This window comes from Aotus nancymaae, unplaced genomic scaffold (genome assembly GCF_030222135.1).
Source record: "Aotus nancymaae isolate 86718 unplaced genomic scaffold, 86718_ANA_hifiasm-v0.15.2.pri h1tg000040l, whole genome shotgun sequence".
In the NCBI taxonomy this organism is placed as follows: domain Eukaryota; kingdom Metazoa; phylum Chordata; class Mammalia; order Primates; family Aotidae; genus Aotus; species Aotus nancymaae.
In genome coordinates, this window is record NW_026988454.1 from 83955464 (window position 1) to 83973238 (window position 17775).

Below are 17775 nucleotides of genomic sequence, written 5' to 3' on the forward strand. Positions count from 1 at the left end.
TCACAAAATCTGGTTGTTTGGTAACTATGGGGCTCTTCATTCTTTTCTCTCTCTCTCTCTCTCTGGCCTGCTGCCATATAAGACATGTTTTGCTGCCCCTTTGCCTTCTGCCATGATTATGAGTTTCCTGAGGCCTTCCTGGTCATGAGGAACTGTGAGTCAGTTAAACCTCTTTCCTTCATAAATTACCCAGTCTCTGACAGTTTCTTACAGCAGTGTAAAAACGGGTGAATACAACTACTGAGTGAATATTACTGAGTAAGTTTAGTATTCACTACATAAACTGAAAGCCAATCATTAGGCATGTCTGACTGGTGCTGATGAATACTAACGGTAATTTGCTTTTCCATTAGCCTTCAACTGGTTATGATGCAGGGAACCTTTGTGTAGCAGGTGCCTGCCTCCTAACTGCAACCAGACTCCTTCCCACCAGCTAGCTCAGTCTTTCTCTCAGATCTCACCATTGCAATCTCCACAGACTCCAGCAAGGTTAACAAAGCCAATTAGGCATTAGTGGACATTGTCATAACTCTGGCATGCATCTGCTGGCATAATAAAACACTCTGTGTTTTAAATCAATCTATGGTGCAGCATTAGTGATAAGATCTTTTGTCTCCAGGAAGCTTTTCAAGTGCACATTTCTCAGTGAGAACAGCCTTGTCGGGGGTGGGGAGGCGGAGGGCGAGGGGAGACCGTGTTTCATGATCATCTCGCTTCAGACTGCAGAGTCTGACTTCTAGGTTTGCCATTACACATAATTAATGGCTGAGTTTGCCATTAATTATGTAATCTTGAGCAGTTACTTAAATGTACCGTACTTCAGTTTCTTCACCTGTAAAATGAGAATGTTAATGGGACCTACTTTGTGTAGGGTTGTTACAAAGGTTAAAGGAGATAGTACTTACATTAGTATAGTCACTGGGATGTGATTAACAATCAGTAAGTAGTTGTTATCATCCTAGTACTCTTATGATTATTTTCTCAGAAGTTGTGGTTGGAGTTAGCATTCACCTGATACTGTTTTTGTGAGTGTCTATAATTAGATCTTTCTGGTCTCTTTTGGAGGTCATATCACATTTAATAGGCATGTAAGACTTAGTCTGTATTTAGACCGCTGAATCTTGAGGAATTAATATTGAAAGTCTAGCACTTGGGAGTTGAATATGACTGCAAAAGTGACCAGGTCTCACTTTCATTTTGCAGATCAAGAGCCTCAGGTTCAGAAAAGTACTTTTCTAAAGCCCCACAGTTTGCTATAGGTGAGGTTGACAAGAGAACGTAGGACTCCTGATTCCAGATCTACTACACTATTCCATACTGCCCTAGTGCAGGAGGCCTCAGTTGTGTGTAGGATAATGTGTTATTAGTTACTCTCTCTTCTGCTTTAATTTGTAGATTGTTTCTGATTCAAGGTTGATATTCCTCAAGTGTAAAGAAGCAATTTGAAAGGAGAGGAAGAAAGACATGGAAGACACACAGGCTTTAGAGCCAGAGTCCTGAGTTTCGATCCTCTTATCTAACTGTGTAACTCTCAGTGACTTAGTGAACTTCTGTGACTTTCACCTTCTTTGTGTGCTTTGGGATGATATTTGCTTTTCAGGATTATTGGGAAAATTAAATGAGAAAATATATAAAATTGCTTTGAATGTGGTAGGTACTCACTAGATGGCAGTTTTACAGATGCTCCTTGATCATCATGGGTTTCTCTGGATACATGGAGGGGCGTACTGAATGCCTGTTGCTTTCACATCATCGTAAAGTTGAAAAATCCTAACTTGGGGATTGTCTGTATTATCATTTATTGTTAATGACAGCTTTAATAGGTGGATGCCATTGCCAGAAACAGCTACCTGAGAATAACAGGCTGGAAACAATGTGCATACTTTTCTTAATCCCATGTTTCTTGAACTGCGATATGTATAGTCCAGGGGTAAATAGCTGTGTGCAAAAGTGAACAAAATGGCATGTCATTTAGGAGTGTCAATTTTATTTGAAAAAAAAAAAAAAAAACTTGAGAAACTATTAAGTGATTAGTAATTTAAAACCTATAAAAAATAACATGGATATTTGTGGAATAAAGTTCAAAATTAAACATCTTAATAAAAAGCACAAAACTTCAAATAAATTTTAGTTTTGCAGAACACGGCTCCAAAATATTCTGCTGGCCTTCTATTTCACCATCCTTCTGCCCCGAATTCCAGAGTGCTCACCCTTTATGGCTGTTGGGGATATTCTGATGAAAAGTTGACGATTAATGTAATGTATCCTCTTACTGCTGCTTTGTAAAGGTAACCACCTAAGGAAAGCCAAGCTGAGATGATGTGTGCCAGGTGCAGCCAGCTCCTCTACTAAGTGATGTGGGAATGGCACATGGAGGGCAGTGACATAAAATCGTGTTGATTCTAAACCCATACATCTGCCTTGCTAACTGCTCTTCCTCATTTCTGAATGCCTGGTCCTCTTGCCTTTTCTACCTTAATCAATTACAAGAACTGTCTACTTGTCCTTATTGTAAAGATGAATATTTACATCTTCATCCTTCATACATTTGTCTATTACTCATTTATACTTGCAAAGTTTGTAGAATACTTACTGTGGAAGAACTGATAATTGTATACTCAGTGTCCATTTCTACTTTTTTGCCAACTGAGCTGCAAGTCTATTCAGGGCAATGATTTGCCACCTGAGGCCATGGGTCATGATTGATCTAATGTTCTAAGCTAATCACACCACTCCTGTTCTAGGTGAATCATACCAATCTGTCTTCTCCTTTCCCAGCCTCCCTTTTAGCTAGGGGTGGCCATGTGACCTAGTTCTGGCAAATTACACCTCTTAGTGGAAGTTTGCTAGGAGAATTCTGAAAAAGTTTGCTTTACTAATTAAACGGCATATGCACAATTAGCACAGCCATCTTCCTCCTCCTTTCTGTGACTGTGATGTGCAGAGCTGCAACCACTACCTTGCAACTATGACACCCACCAGGTATGAGGGAAAGGCCAAGAGAGTCACAGAAAAGCCAGCTTTGACATTGTTGAGTTAATGAACCTCACCAGTAGCCACTTCCCTCAAGACTTTTTATATGAGAATTACAAATCTCTATTTGTTTGAGCCTGTGTTGGCTTTCTGTTAATTGTAGTGGAAAGCATTCCTAAAAGATGCACCCAGAGTGGGAGATGATCCATGATGGCCGAATAGGAACAGCTCTGGAGTGCAGTTCCCAGCGAGAATGCAGAGGGTGAGTGATCACTGCATTTCCAAATGAGTTTTTATTGTCCACAGACCAGGAGATTCCTGGGCAGAAAAACACCACGAGTCTCCAGCACAGCTGTTTTAGCCATTGGTGCAGCGGGTCTCCGCACAAAAACTCACACAAATCTGGGCAGCCATTTCAAATGGTGCCTGAAATGCCTGGGAGATAGAGTCGCCCATTCAACTGAAAAAAAGGGGTCTGAAACAGGGAGCCAGGTGATCTGGCTTGGTGGGTCCACCGCCACAGAGACCAGCAACCTGAAACACTCTGGATTGAGAGTTTCACAGCAAGCACAGCTGGACCCGAGACGGTCCAGCTCTGTAGGGGGAAGGGCGTCCGCCATTACTGAGGCAGTCTACTACTAAGGCAGTCCGCCATTACTGAGGCAGTCCACCGTTACTGAGGCAGTCTGCCATTACTGAGGCAGTCCACCATTACTAAGGCAGTCCGCCTTTACAGAGACAATCTGCCATTACTGAGGCAGACTGCCATTAACAAGGCAATTCTGACTATACCTCTATAAACAAAACTGCAAGGGAGTTCACACAGTAGCTAGGCAGAGCCAACGGCAGCTCAGCAATGCCTCTGCTGGCAGACTGTGACTAGGCTACCTCTTCGCTGAGCAAGGCATCTCTGAAAAAAGGCAGCAGCACATCAGGAACTTACACATAAAGCCCCACCTTCCCAGGACAGAGCACCTGGGAAAAAAAGGCGGTTATGAGTTCCGCTGCAGCAGACTTAAACATACCTGCCCAGCAGCTCTGAATGGAACAATGGAGCTCATAGCTCAGCGCTTGAGCTCCTATAAGGGACAGATTGTCTCTTCAAGCAGCTCCCTGACTCCCATCTATCCAAAGAGACGCCTTATGAAGGACAGCTCAGGCTGACATCTGACAGGTATCCTTCTGGGACAAAGATAACAGAAGAGGAAACTGGCAGCAACCCTTATTGTTCTGCAGCCACCACAGGTGATCCCCAGGCAGGTAGGGTCTGGAGTTGACCTCCAGCAGTCCTACAGCAGAGGGACCTGACTGTTAGAAGGAAAACTAAAAAACAGAAAGAAATAACTTCATCATCAACAAAAAGGATGTCCACTCAGAGACCCCATCTGAAAGTCACCAACTACAAAGACCACAGGTAGATAAATCCACAAAGATGGGAAGAAACCAGTGCAAAACGGATGAAAACACCCAAAACTAGAATGCCTCTCCTCCTCCAAGGGGTCACAACTCCTCACCAGCAAGGGAACAAGGCTGGATGGAGAATGAGTCTGATGAATTGACAGAAACATGCTTCAGAAAGAGGATAATAACAAACTTCTCTGAGCTAAAAGAACATGTTCTAACCCAATGCAAAGAAACTAAGAACCTTGAAAAAAGATTTGACAGACTGCTAACGAGAATAAAGAACTTAGAGAAGAATATAAACAACTTGATGGAGCTGAAAAACACAACACAAGAACTTCATGAAGCATACACAGGTTTCAATAGCCGAATCAACCAGGCAGAAGAAAGGATATTAGAGATTGATAATCAACTCAATGAAATAAAATGAGAAGGCAAAATTAGAGAAAAAAGAATAAAAAGAAATGAACAAAGCCTCCAAGAAATATGGGATTATGTGTAAAGACCTAATTTACATTTGATAGGTGTACCTGAATGTGATGGAGAGAATGAATCCAAGCTGGAAAACACTCTTCGGGATATTATCCAGGGGAACTTCCCCAACCTAGCAAGGCAGGCTGATATGCAAGTCCAGGAAATACAGAGAACACCACAAAGATATTCCTCAAGAAGAGCAACCCCAAGGCACATAATTGTCAGATTCACCAACGTTGAAATGAAGGAAAAAATGCTAAGTGCAGCCAGAGAGAAAGGTTGGGTTACCAACAAAGGAAAGCCCACCAGACTCACAGCAGATCTCTCAGCAGAAACCCTACAAGCCAGAAGAGAGTGGGGGTCAATATTCAACATCCTTAAACAAAAGAATTTTCAACGTAGAATTTCATATCCAGCCAAACTAAGCTTCATAAGTGAAGGAGAAATAAAATCCTTTACGAACAAGCAATTGCTGAGAGATTTTGTCACCACCAGGCCTGCCTGAAAAGCACTCTTGAAAGAAGCACTAAACATAGAAAGGAACAACCAGTACCAGCCACTCCAAAAATGTACCAAATGGTAAAGAGCATCGACACAATGAAGAAACTGTGTCAACTAATGGGCAAAACAACTAGCTAGCATCAAAATGGCAGGATCAAATTCACACATAACAATATTAACCTTAAATGTAAATGGGCTAAATGCCCCAATCAAAAGATACAGAATGGCAAATTGGATAAAAAGTCAAAACCCACTGGTGTGCTGTATCCAGGAAACCCATCTCACATGCAAGGATACACATAGGCTCAAAATAAAGGAGGAAGGAAGATTTATCAAGCAAATGGAGAACAAAAAAAAGCAAGAGTTGCAATCCTAGTCTATGATAAAATAGACTTTAAGCCAACAATAATCAAAAGAGACAAAGAAGGACATTACATAATGGTAAAAGGATCAATGCAACAAGAAGAGCTAACGATCCGAAATATATATGCACCCAATACAGGAGCACCAAGATACATAAAGCAAGTTCTTAACGACTTACAAAGAGAATTAGACCCCCACACAATAATAGTGGGAGACTTTAACACTCCACTGTCAATATTAGGCAGATCAATGAGACAGAAAATTAACAAGCATATCCAGAACTTGAACTCAGATCTCAACCAAGCAAACCTAATAGACATCTACAGAACTCTCCACCCCAAATCCACAGAATATACATTCTTCTCAGCACCACATCACACCTACTCTAAAATTGACCACATAATTGGAAGTAAATCACTCCTCAGCACATGCAAAAGAATGGAAATGAAAACAGTCTTTCAGACCACAGTGCAATCAAATTAGAACTCAGAATCAAGAAACTAACTCAGAACTGTACAACTTCATGGAAACTGAACAACTGGCACTTGAATGTTGACTGGATAAACAATGAAATGAAGGCAGAAATAAACATGCTCTTTGAAACCAATGAGAACGAAGACACAATGTATCAAAATCTCTGGGACACAATTAAAGCATTGTCTGGAGGAAAATTTATAGCAGTAAATGCCCACATAAGAAGCAAGGAAAGATCTAAAATCGACCCCCTATCATCAAAATTGAAAGAGCTAGAGGAGTAAGATAAAAAAAACTCAAGCTAGCAGAAGACAAGAAATAACTTAGATCAGAGCAGAATGAAGGAGATAAGAGACACAAAAAAACCTTCAAAAATAATAAATCCAGCAGCTGGGTTTTTGCAAAGATCAAATAGACTACTAGCCAAATTAATAAAAAAGAAAAGAGAGAAGAATCAAATAGATGCAATTAAAAAAAACAGTAAAGGGTATATCACCACAGGTTCCACAGAAATACAAACTACCATCAGAGATTACTACAAGCAACTCTATGCACATAAACCAGTAAACCAGGAAGAAATGAATAAATTCCTGGACACTTGCACCCTCCCAAGCCTGAACCAGGAAGAAGCAAAACCATGAACAGACCAATAACAGGGGCTAAAGTTGAGGCAGCAATTAATAGCCTACCAAGCAAAAAAAGCCTAGGTCCAGATGGATTCACAGCTGAATTCTACCAGACATACAATGAGGAGCTGGTACCACTCCTTCAGAAACTATTCCAAACAATCCAAAAAGAGGGAATCCTTCCCACATCATTTTATGAGACCAAAATTATCCTGATACCAAAACCTGGCAGAGACTCAACAAAAAAAGAAAACTTCAGGCCAATATCCACGATGAACATAGATGCAAAAATTGTCAATAAAATACTGGCAAACCGATTGCAACAGCACATCGAAAAGCTTATCCATCACGATCAAGTAGGCTTTATCCTGGGGATGCAAGGCTGGTTCAACATACACAAGTCTATAAATGTAATTTACTACATAAACAGAACCAAAGACAAAAACCACGATTATCTCAATAGATGCAGAGAAGGCCTTCGACAAAATTCAACAGCCCTTTACGCTAAAAAATCCCAATAAACCAGGTATCGACAGAACGTATCTCAAAATAATAAAAGCTATTTATGACAAACCCACAGCCAATGTTATACTGAATGGGCAAAAACTGGAAGCATTCCCTCTGAAATCTGGCACTAGATAAGGATGCCCTCTCTCACCACTCCTATTCAATATAGTATTGGAAGTTCTAGCCAGAAAATTGGGCAAGAAAAAGAAATAAAGGGTATTCAGTTAGGAAAGAAGGAACTCAAGTTGTCTCTGTTTGCAGACAACATGATTGTATATTTAGAAAACCCCATCATCTCAGCCTAAAATCTCCCTAAAAAGCAACTTCAGCAAAGTCTTAGGATACAAAATCAATGTGCAGAAATCATAAGCATTCCTATACACCAATAACAGACTTAAAGAGAGCCAAATCAAGAACGAACTGCCATTCACAATTGCTAGAAAGAGAATAAAATACCTAAGAATACAACTAACAAAGGATGTGTAAAAGACCTCTTCAAGGAGAACTATAAACCACTGCTCAAGGAAATAAGAGAGGACACAAACAGATGGAAAAACATTCCATGCTCATGGTTAGGAAGAATCAGTATTATGAAAATGGCCATACTGCCCAAAGTAATTTATAGATTCAACACTATCCCCATCAAGCTACCTATGACCCTCTTCACAGAACTGGAAAAAGACACCTTAAATTTCATATGGAACCAAAAGAGAGCCCGCATAGCCAATCCAATTCTAAGCAAAAAGAGCAAAGCTGTAGGTATCACGCTACATGACTTCAAACTATACTACAAGACTGCAGTAATCAAAACAGCATGGTACTTGTACCAAAACAGAGATATAGATGAATGGAACAGAACAGAGGCCTCAGAGGCAAGACCACACATCTACAACCATCTGATCTTTGACAAACCTTACTAAAACATGTAATGGGAAAAGGATTCCCTGTTTAATAAATGGTGTTGGGAAAACTGGCTAGCCATGTGCGAAAGCAGAAACTGGACCCCTTCCTGTCACCTTACGCTAAAATTAACTCCAGATGGATTAAAGATTTAAACCTAAGATGTAACATCATGAAAACCCTAGAAGAAAACCTAGGCAAAACCATTCAGGACATAGGCACAGGCAAGGACTTCATGAGCCAAAATACCAAAAGCATTGGCAACAAAAGCTGAAATAGACAAATGGGATCTAATTAAACTCCAGAGCTTCTGCACAGCAAAAGAAAATCATTAGAGTAAACCGGCAACCAACAGAATGGGAAAAACATTTTTGCAATCTACCCATCTGACAAAGGGCTAATATCCAGAATCTACAAAGAACTAAAGCAGATTTACAAGAAAAAAAACAAACAAACCCATTCGAAAGTGGGCAAAGGACATGAACAGACACTTTTCAAAAGAAGACATATATGAGGCCAACAAACATATGAAAAAATATTCATCATCACTGGTCATTAGAGAAATGTAAATCAAAACCACATTGAGATACCATCTCATGCCAGTTAGAATGGAGATCATTAACAAAAATATGGAGACAACAGATGCTGGAAAGGATGTGGAGAAATAGGAACACTTTTACAGTGTTGGTGGGAGTGTAAATTAGTTCAACCATTGTGGAAGACAGTGTAGCGATTCCTCAAGGGCTTTGAAACGGAGATTCCATTTGACCCAGCAATCTCATTACTGGGTATATATCCAAAAGGTATTAAATCATTCTATTACAAAGATACATGCACACGTATGTTCATTGTGGCACTGTTTACAATAGCAAAGACCTGGAACCAACCCAAATGCCCATTGATGATAGACTGGACAAGGAAAATGTGGCACATATACACCATGGAAAACTATGAAGCCATAAAAACCAATGAGTTTGTGTTCTTTTTAGGGACATGGATGAATCTGGAAACTATCCTTCTCAGCAAACTGAAACAAGAACAGAAAATCAAACACCACATGTTCTCACTCATAGGCAGGTGTTGAACAATGAGAACACATGGACGCAGGGAGGGGAGCATCATATACTAGGGTCTGTTGAGGGGGACTAGGGGAGTGACAGTGGGTGGTAGGGAGCTGGGGAGGGATAACGTGGGGAGAAATGCCAGATACAGGTGACAGGGGTGGAGGCAGCAAACTACATTGCCGTGTATGTACCTATGCAGCAATCCTGCATGTTCTGCACATGTACCCCAGAACCTAAAGTACAATAAAATATATTTAAAAAAAAGACACACCCAGAAAAAAAACAGGCAATTGGCTAAGTGCTGGAAATACATAAATAAAAATTACATGCCATTTCAAGAAGTTTCATACAGAACTATTCAGTTAGTATAGTGTGATGATGATGTAATTGCTATAGAGTGTAGATGAGGAGCTAAGGGAGCCCAACAGAAGGCATGCCTGATAGACATGAGCCTTGAGCTGACTCTTAGACAGAAATGAGGGTTTTCTAAGTGGACTTTGGCATGGGGCTGGGGACTAGAGCAGTCCATGGAAGCTGGAACAACATGTACACATGGCTGGCTCAGTAGCTATAAGTAGTTGTAAGCTATAAATTGTGAGAGAGAAATCAGTAACAGGAAAGGAGTCTGTAGAAGTAGACAGGGGCCAGATTCTAAAGATCTTTTTTTTCCCATGCTAAGGAATTTAGAATGAATCCTATATGTCAGTGGATCAGCATCTGTATGAGCCACCCATGGGCTTTCATAACAGTTTCTCAGACCCTAGCCTAGATCTACTGCATTGGAATCTGTGCGTTGAATCCCAGGAATCTGTATTTTAAAGAAGTTTCACAAGTGATATTGTTAAGAATTAATCACACAGATTATTATAACAAGATAGTGAAAACTTTTGGTCAGGGGAATGCCAGGATCAGATCAGTCTTTTAGAAGATCCAGTTGTGTATCTATCATATTTAATGCACAGAATACATTACTTTTAATCAACTGCCTCCTCTATGTGACAACATTATCTTTAGTAATATTTGTCTGATTATTTTTTAAATAATTGAAAAATAAGAATAAATTTTAACTTTAAAGGTATTATTCAAATTCAATAAAATATTCTGTGTATGAGCTTAAAATTTATACCTACCAAACAAAACCTCACAGTTTATACTCTTTCCTCTGTTTGAAACATTAAACACAAATCAGAACTCCAAGTGGTCACTTAGAATGACTAACGGAAGTAACTCGAGTTCTGTTTATTCTTCTTGAAATCACTATACTATCATTGTTTGCTGTAAATCTCCTTTAGTAGTCCTTGTGTTGTACAGTTCTAATGACAAGAATTTCAGTTATCACAGTTTAGTTAAATGGCATGAGTCCTGCAGCAAGGTTCACATTTCAGTTACCAGTTCAGTTTATTAACTGTGAGTAATTGCGTGAAATACAGACTTTATAGCCAGCTCTTCAACTCACAAATCACTATATAAATAAAAGATGTACATCATGATTGGTGACCAGTCATGACACTTCTTTAGAAGTCTGTTAGTGACTGATCACCATGCATCTGTTATGCAGTACATGCACAAATAGTGCAGTGTGTAGTTGTGTTGCATCCCTGTTGTCCAGCGGTAGTCCACAAGATAGTTTACAAATTGGGTAGTCAAAACAGTATATTGGTCAACAAAGATGAAAGTGTAATAAAGGAACAAAAGTGGTAATGCTAGAAATGAAACTGACGTGAAACATGGATGGAGTTCTAGAAGAAATAGCTGACCATGGGAATGTTGACAGGGCCATCATTTGAGACTTAGATATGCAGCCAGAGGAACTTGATGAAGGTAATTTTATGAATATAAATGAGGCAAGTGGATGTAACAAAAACATAAAGATGTCACTGAGGAAGTGACACGAGGGACTTCACATGAAGGGAACTCTTGGAAATATTTCATGATGTTGAAAATGCAAAGGATAAAATGTTGGAAGCACATTCAAACTTCAAAATAGTATTTTTAACAATAGTATTTTAACAATTTGTTAAGGCATAAAAAAAAAAAATACTCATTCCAAAGATAAGTTATAGGACAAAAAGAAGGAAAACACCAAAGTACTCTTGATATGTTTTTTTTAAACAAAGAAATAAAACACTAATTCACAATGTTTCTAATGTTTTAAATTACAGTGTACTAAACAGATGTCAATTTTACTATTTTTCATTTCCTGATTCATTTATAACTGTCATTAAGAGAGCTTTTAATGTCTCAACCAAAAAGTTTAGAAGTCACAGAAGAATCTTACTTCTATCATTTGATTATGGAAGATCTTTTTGCATGGTTTCTGCTTATATGACACTTTTTGCAGTTGCACAGCGCTGTGCAAGCCAAGGACTGCCTGTATTTAAAAGTAGGAATGTATGACACCATGGAGGTTAGAGATAAAAACATCTCTTGAAAGGAGCTTGAAAAATACTTGAATCATTACAAACCTGTAAGAGACATATTTTAGGGTATTGACTGTACATTTGGAAATTGGCTGATACATTCCGATGTAAAAAATGTTTGTGAAAGTAAAATGGCTACTAAATACAATTAAAAATGTACTAATTTGAAGCTCATGTGAATAGTCACAATTGTTTAGAACTTAGGCCAAGAAAATATCTTTTGGGGGAGGAATAACGTATTGTTGATGTTGTTTAGACTTACATACTCATGAATATATTAAAAAGTAGACTAACTTTTAGGTATTTTTATTATTGTTTTAAATTTCCTTTGTATTTGCCCACCTTATGGCTTGTACTAGGGTGAACTGCTCACACTGTCCTGCCATTGGTACGCCACTGGAAACATCACTGGAGAAGCACTGTGGCAGAGGGTGACATGAAGGCTGTGAGAGAGAAGTCAGACATGTACATAGGAGTGGCAAAGAGACTGATGGAGAGATGAGCTGAGACAGTCACAATGGAAATGAACCTATTTTAGGCTGTTGGTCTTTGTCATGATGACCAAGTTTAATCCCTGTCTGAGATGACCACTGCCTCTTAGAATTTCTGCAAGAATTTATCTCTTTCAGACCTATCCTTCTGTAGCTGCTGATTATTCTAAATCTCCACTGAACTTACCTGTGAACCTGCTGAATGCCCTTTAACATATCACTGACCTCCAGTGATATGTTCTTCCCTACTCTTATTTGATTCTCAGGGAGATTTGGCTATGTCTGCATTTGGGTCTGACAGTCTAAAAAACACAGCCTATTTTTCTTACAAATTGTAAGTGAAAGAGATTCTAGATTCCCTTATATTTAACTTCTTTCAGAATCTACTAATTTTGGAAGTACAGGTTGTGCCCCTATTTCTGTCCTAAGTTGTCTTTTTTTCTGGAGACAACTATTCTTATTTTTCTTTTAGTTCATCATTGAAACTGGCCCAGTTGTGCCATAAAATTGAGGTTTATGGTTTCTTTTGAGTAAACATAGAAATTGATCCTCCCAGTCTTAAAACTTGAGAAAGTTTCATTTTGAGTTCCTTTCTCAAGGAATCAACCATCAGTCCTCCCAGATTATAATAAGGAACTGAAACTTACGAGATCATCACATCTGGACAGTGAGATGCCAGACCCCCTCACCCATCATGACTGCCTAACTGGCTGTTTGCTCCCTGTTGACCCATTCCTCTTCCTTACCCCTTCCTAATTTCGGTTTTCCCACACATGGTTACATTTCTTTCTTGCATATAAACTCCCAATTTTAGTCAGTCATGGAGATGAATTTGAGCCTGATCTCCCATCTCTTCGGCTGCAGCACCTGATTAAAGCCTTCTTCCCTGACAATACTTGTTGACTCAGTGATTGGCTTCCTGTGTGAACAGCCAGACCTAAACAGAACCCCTTGTATTTTGGTAACAATTCTACAACAACCTTTTTTGAATTTGGTTGTTTCATCACACTGAAGACACATATATTTTAATTGTATATTTGAACATCCTGGAAAAAGTCTGACAACAATAAATAAAAACCCAGAATTATAATAGTATAATTAGGCCAGAAGTTATAAGTTAATTGCCTCTAGTCCAAATTAATATCACAGATATATTTCATTTGGCCCATATACTGTTTTACTATTTTTAAACCAATGCTAATATTTCAAAACCTTCATGACAGAACAGGATTTTCTTCTTTTTCTTAAAAATACTCATTAATATTGGGTCTACATTTCTACAAGGTAGCATTCAATTGGTGCTAATGATGGCCACTACTTTTAGACAGGGTCTGTCTAAACTTGATTCCTGTTTTCCTTGATTCCTAGTTTGTGATGCATACTTAAACCTGGTAGACATTTGAGTTTGTAACTCATTATTTTAAATTTAGAGACTTCATTCTTATCAAGAGCAACATTAGTCAAAACTATTTTCTTCAGAATGAATAACCAGACTATTGATTGTCTACTCCTCAAAAAATTCACCTAATAAATTTAGATTTGATCAACACATTTATCTTGTGGTCTTTTCAGATCTCAGCACTTGCGTATGAGAACAGGGCCAGTTTTGCTTGGCTTTGGAGCCGAATTTGAGTGAAAATGCAGAAGGACATGTCTCTTCCCAGTTATGTGAGTAGAAATAAGTATTTGAAGAGTATGTTTTAATTTCCTTAACAGTCAACTATAATTAGATGTTGCCACAGCCTACACTAGTATAGTCTATGATGGCGTAGTATCTAGCAGTTGATCTGCAGTTGTTTATGTGTTCTTCCTGAGGTCTTCTCCAGCTTGACTTCTCATCTGTACCAGGACACCCAACAATTTAAACCACTCATACATATTCTTTGCAAATTAAAAAACAACAACAACAACAAAGTCTTGCATAGTCATAAGCCGGCCAAACATACATAGCCAGCTTACCTAACCAAACAGACTCCTCAGCTTCTTCCTCTGAAATAGCTAGTGTTTGGGTTAGTTCACTGCAGTTAGGTTTTCCTCAAAAATGAAAGATATGTACTTGCCTTATATTTGCATAATTAAGATGTCTATTGTATTGATTGTCCCAAAGCAAAACAATTTTTAATTCAAGGTTTCTAATTTTAAGAAACATACTGAAACTTGCTCTCACATTAAAAAATTAAATAAAATTTTCTTTTAGAATAATTTTAGGTTTACAGAAAAGTTACAAAGATAGTACAGTGAGTTCACATGTACTCCTCACCAGTTTCCCCTGTTCTCAGTGGTACCTTTGTCACAGCTAAGGAACCAACATTGGTGATTACAGTGAATGTCACACTTTATTTGGGTTTAACTGCTTTTTTTCCCAACAGATTTTTCTGTTCCAGGATCCAGTCCTTTTTTCTCTCTTCGAGGATCTCATTACATTGAAAACACATTACATGGAAAACACATTACATTTAGTTATCAAGTCTCTTTAGATTTTGCTTGGCCATGATAAGTTTTAGATTTAAAAAATAATTGATGACTTTGGATTTTTTAATAATTTTTTATTATGAGTAGTACTGGTTGGATGTTTTGTAGAAATATCTAAATTTGGGTTTGTCTGATGTTTTCTGTTTACAATCAGTCTGGGATTATGAGATTTTAGAAATAATACCACGGAGATAAAGTATCCTTCTTATCATATAACATTAAGGGTATATGCTATCAACATGACTTAATGATGATGTTAACCCTGACCACCTGTCAAGGTAGTGTTTGCCATATTTCTCCACTGTAAATTTAGTCTCCCCACTCCACAATACATGAAAGCAAATTAGTAAGTGCAGCCCATATTCAAGGGATGGGAAATTAAACTCTCTTTCTTGAGGGGTAAGTATCTATGTAAATTATTTGGATTTTTTCTACATGGGAGATTTGTCTCTTCTCCTCCTTTGAATAATCTCAGGTTAATTTGTGTATACTTTTGGCAGGTCCCCATCATTTTGTTTATTTAGCACTTCCTTGCTTTCTGGCACTACATAATGTGGGTCATCTTGCATATTCTCTATCTCAGCCTTAGAGTCAGCCATTTCTCAAGGAGACCTGGTTCCTTTCATTGGAAAATGGTGTTAGAAACCAAGATCTTGGTGTTGGTTGTACTCATTCCTCCTTGAGTTTATTGATTCTAGAAGGCCCTCTCAGAGGGTAGAGCTGGGAAATTCATGTATATATACTAACCCATGTGTTCACACATTTACAAAATAATTTCTGTATTTATCTATATGTATATATTTTAACTTAAACATGAATTCACACAGATGTCTTTGACCCTAAGCCCACACCACGTTTCATTCTGACTTCCATCTTATCTATAACCCCTCAGCAGAGAGAAACCTGGATCCCACTATCCACCAATTTACTCATTTGTTCAATCCCAGTATATGATTTTCTTACCTCCCTAGTTCCTATTTTTTATGGGTTCAAGTGGGATGTTGGGGCTTTACCTCAGGTAGGAAAACCCTTTTAGTTCTTTCAGTGATGTAAGCAGCAAAGCATAATTTGGCCACACTGCAAAATAAAGCCCTCAGCATGTTCTCTTAATTCATTGAAATAAACAAGTATGCATTAGCACTTAACACATCTGTGCACACCTGGGATGCTATGAATGTTAATTAGGGTTATCAGGTCTAGTGGATTTATGAAGGCAAGTGATTAAACAGTTAAATACAGATTTTAGTCATTCAACATTTCAGGACTACAAATTTTGTTTTTGTGTAAAACAGAAACCCCTTGGGAACTTTAGCTCTACTCATTACTTGGTTACAAAAAAAGATTTTAATGAAAGGATATTTTGTAAACTTGCACCAATGAGATTTTACCCTTTGGGAGGAACAAAAACGAATGTGAATGATACTGAGGGAATTAAATTATAAAATGAGATAGTGTAAGTTTGGAGTATACTGAGCTATTGCATTAAGAGTTGTTTGAATGCAGAAACAACTTAATGTCTTTCTGGAGTAAAATAAACTTCAGATTTTTTGAAAAAATACTAATGCAAACATATTATAAAAAGTATTTTTGTATCATTAGATGGAAGCGTCTAAGATAATGACTGCCTTCTGGGTAGGCCTACAGTGCTTTTGGAAGAATTGATCATGTTCTCCATTGTAAGTTCTGCTCTGGGTGCTACAACTATATCAGATGTGGGGGTATGATGCTACTTTTAGTGCAGAGAGATTGAGGGCTAACATTAACAAATGAAAGGAGGCCAGGCGTGGTGGCTCACGCCTATAATCCCAGCACTTTGGGAGGCTGAGGTGGGTGGATCACGAGGTCAAGAGATCCAGACCATCCTGGTCAACAAAGTGAAACCCCATCTCTACTAAAAATACAAAAATTAGCTGGGCATAGTGGTGCACGCTTGTAATCCCAGCTACTCGGGAGGCTGAGGCAGGAGAATTGCTTGAACCCAGGAGGTGGAGGTTGCAGTGAGCTGAGATCGCGCCATTGCACTCCAGTCTGGGTAACAACGATGAAACTCCATCTCAAACAAAAAACAAAACAACAACAACAAATGAAAGGAAACCATTGAAAAAAGGCCAAAGAATACCTGTAAACTCTGTAATAATGTTAAGTATTCATACAATATGGTGTGTAAGGTGGAACTATGATGCTAGGAAATGATTCCTTGAAACTTTTATTAAAAATGTGGCTCATAGCCTGTTGCTGTAATTAGTGACCATTTTGTTTAAGGCAATAGCCAGCTAGGTTGGTGAATGACACTGGAAAATTATAAATGGCAACATATCTGTCTAGATTTACTTCTAGAGGTTTTATTTTTTATTTCTTGGTCTTCAGAAAAGCTTTATTATTTATATATTTATTTGTTTCTTTATTTTTTATTTCAATAGATTTTGGGGGAACAGGTGGTGTTTAGTTACACAAATAAGTTCTTTAGTGGTGATTTCTGAGATTCTGGTGCACCCATCACCCAAGCAGTGTACACTGTACCCAACGTGTAGTCTTTTATCCCTCACCCCATCCCACCCTCTCCCCTGAGTCTCCAAAGTTTATTGTATCATTTTTATGCCTTGTGTCCTCATAGCTTAGCTCCCACTTAATGGTGAGAACATACGATGTTTGGTTTTGCATTTCTGAGTTACTTCACTTAGAATAATGATCTCCAATTCCATCCAAGTTGCCGGGAATGCCATAATTTCATTCCTTTTTATGGCTGAGTAGTAGTCTAAGGTATATATATGTGTGTGTATATATATATATGTATGTATATGTATACACACACACGCACACACACACACACCCCACACATTTTCTTTATCCATTTGTTGATTGATGGTCATTTGGGCTGGTTCCATATTTTTGCAGCTCTAAATTGTGCTGCTATAAACATATGTGTGCAAGTATTAATATCTTCTTCATACAATGACTTATTTTTCTCTGGGTAGATATTTAGTAGTGGAATTGCTGGATCAAATGGTAGATCTACTTTTAGTTCTTTAAGGAATCTCCACACTGTTTTCCATAGTGGTTGTACCAGTTTACCTTCCCACCAACAGTGTAAAAGTGTTCCCTTTCACCA

The 17775-nt window shown here is 38.3% G+C and overlaps 1 long non-coding RNA gene across 1 annotated transcript in view; it reads left to right on the forward strand.

Moving 5' to 3' along the window:
• Positions 1 to 13725: 13725 nt before the first annotated feature.
• LOC135268305 (uncharacterized) overlaps positions 13726 to 17775 on the forward strand; it is a 79408-nt gene continuing 75358 nt past the window's right edge. The window contains exon 1 of the long non-coding RNA XR_010336561.1: positions 13726 to 13862. This is a non-coding gene — a long non-coding RNA (uncharacterized LOC135268305). The remainder of the gene's footprint in view (positions 13863 to 17775) is intronic.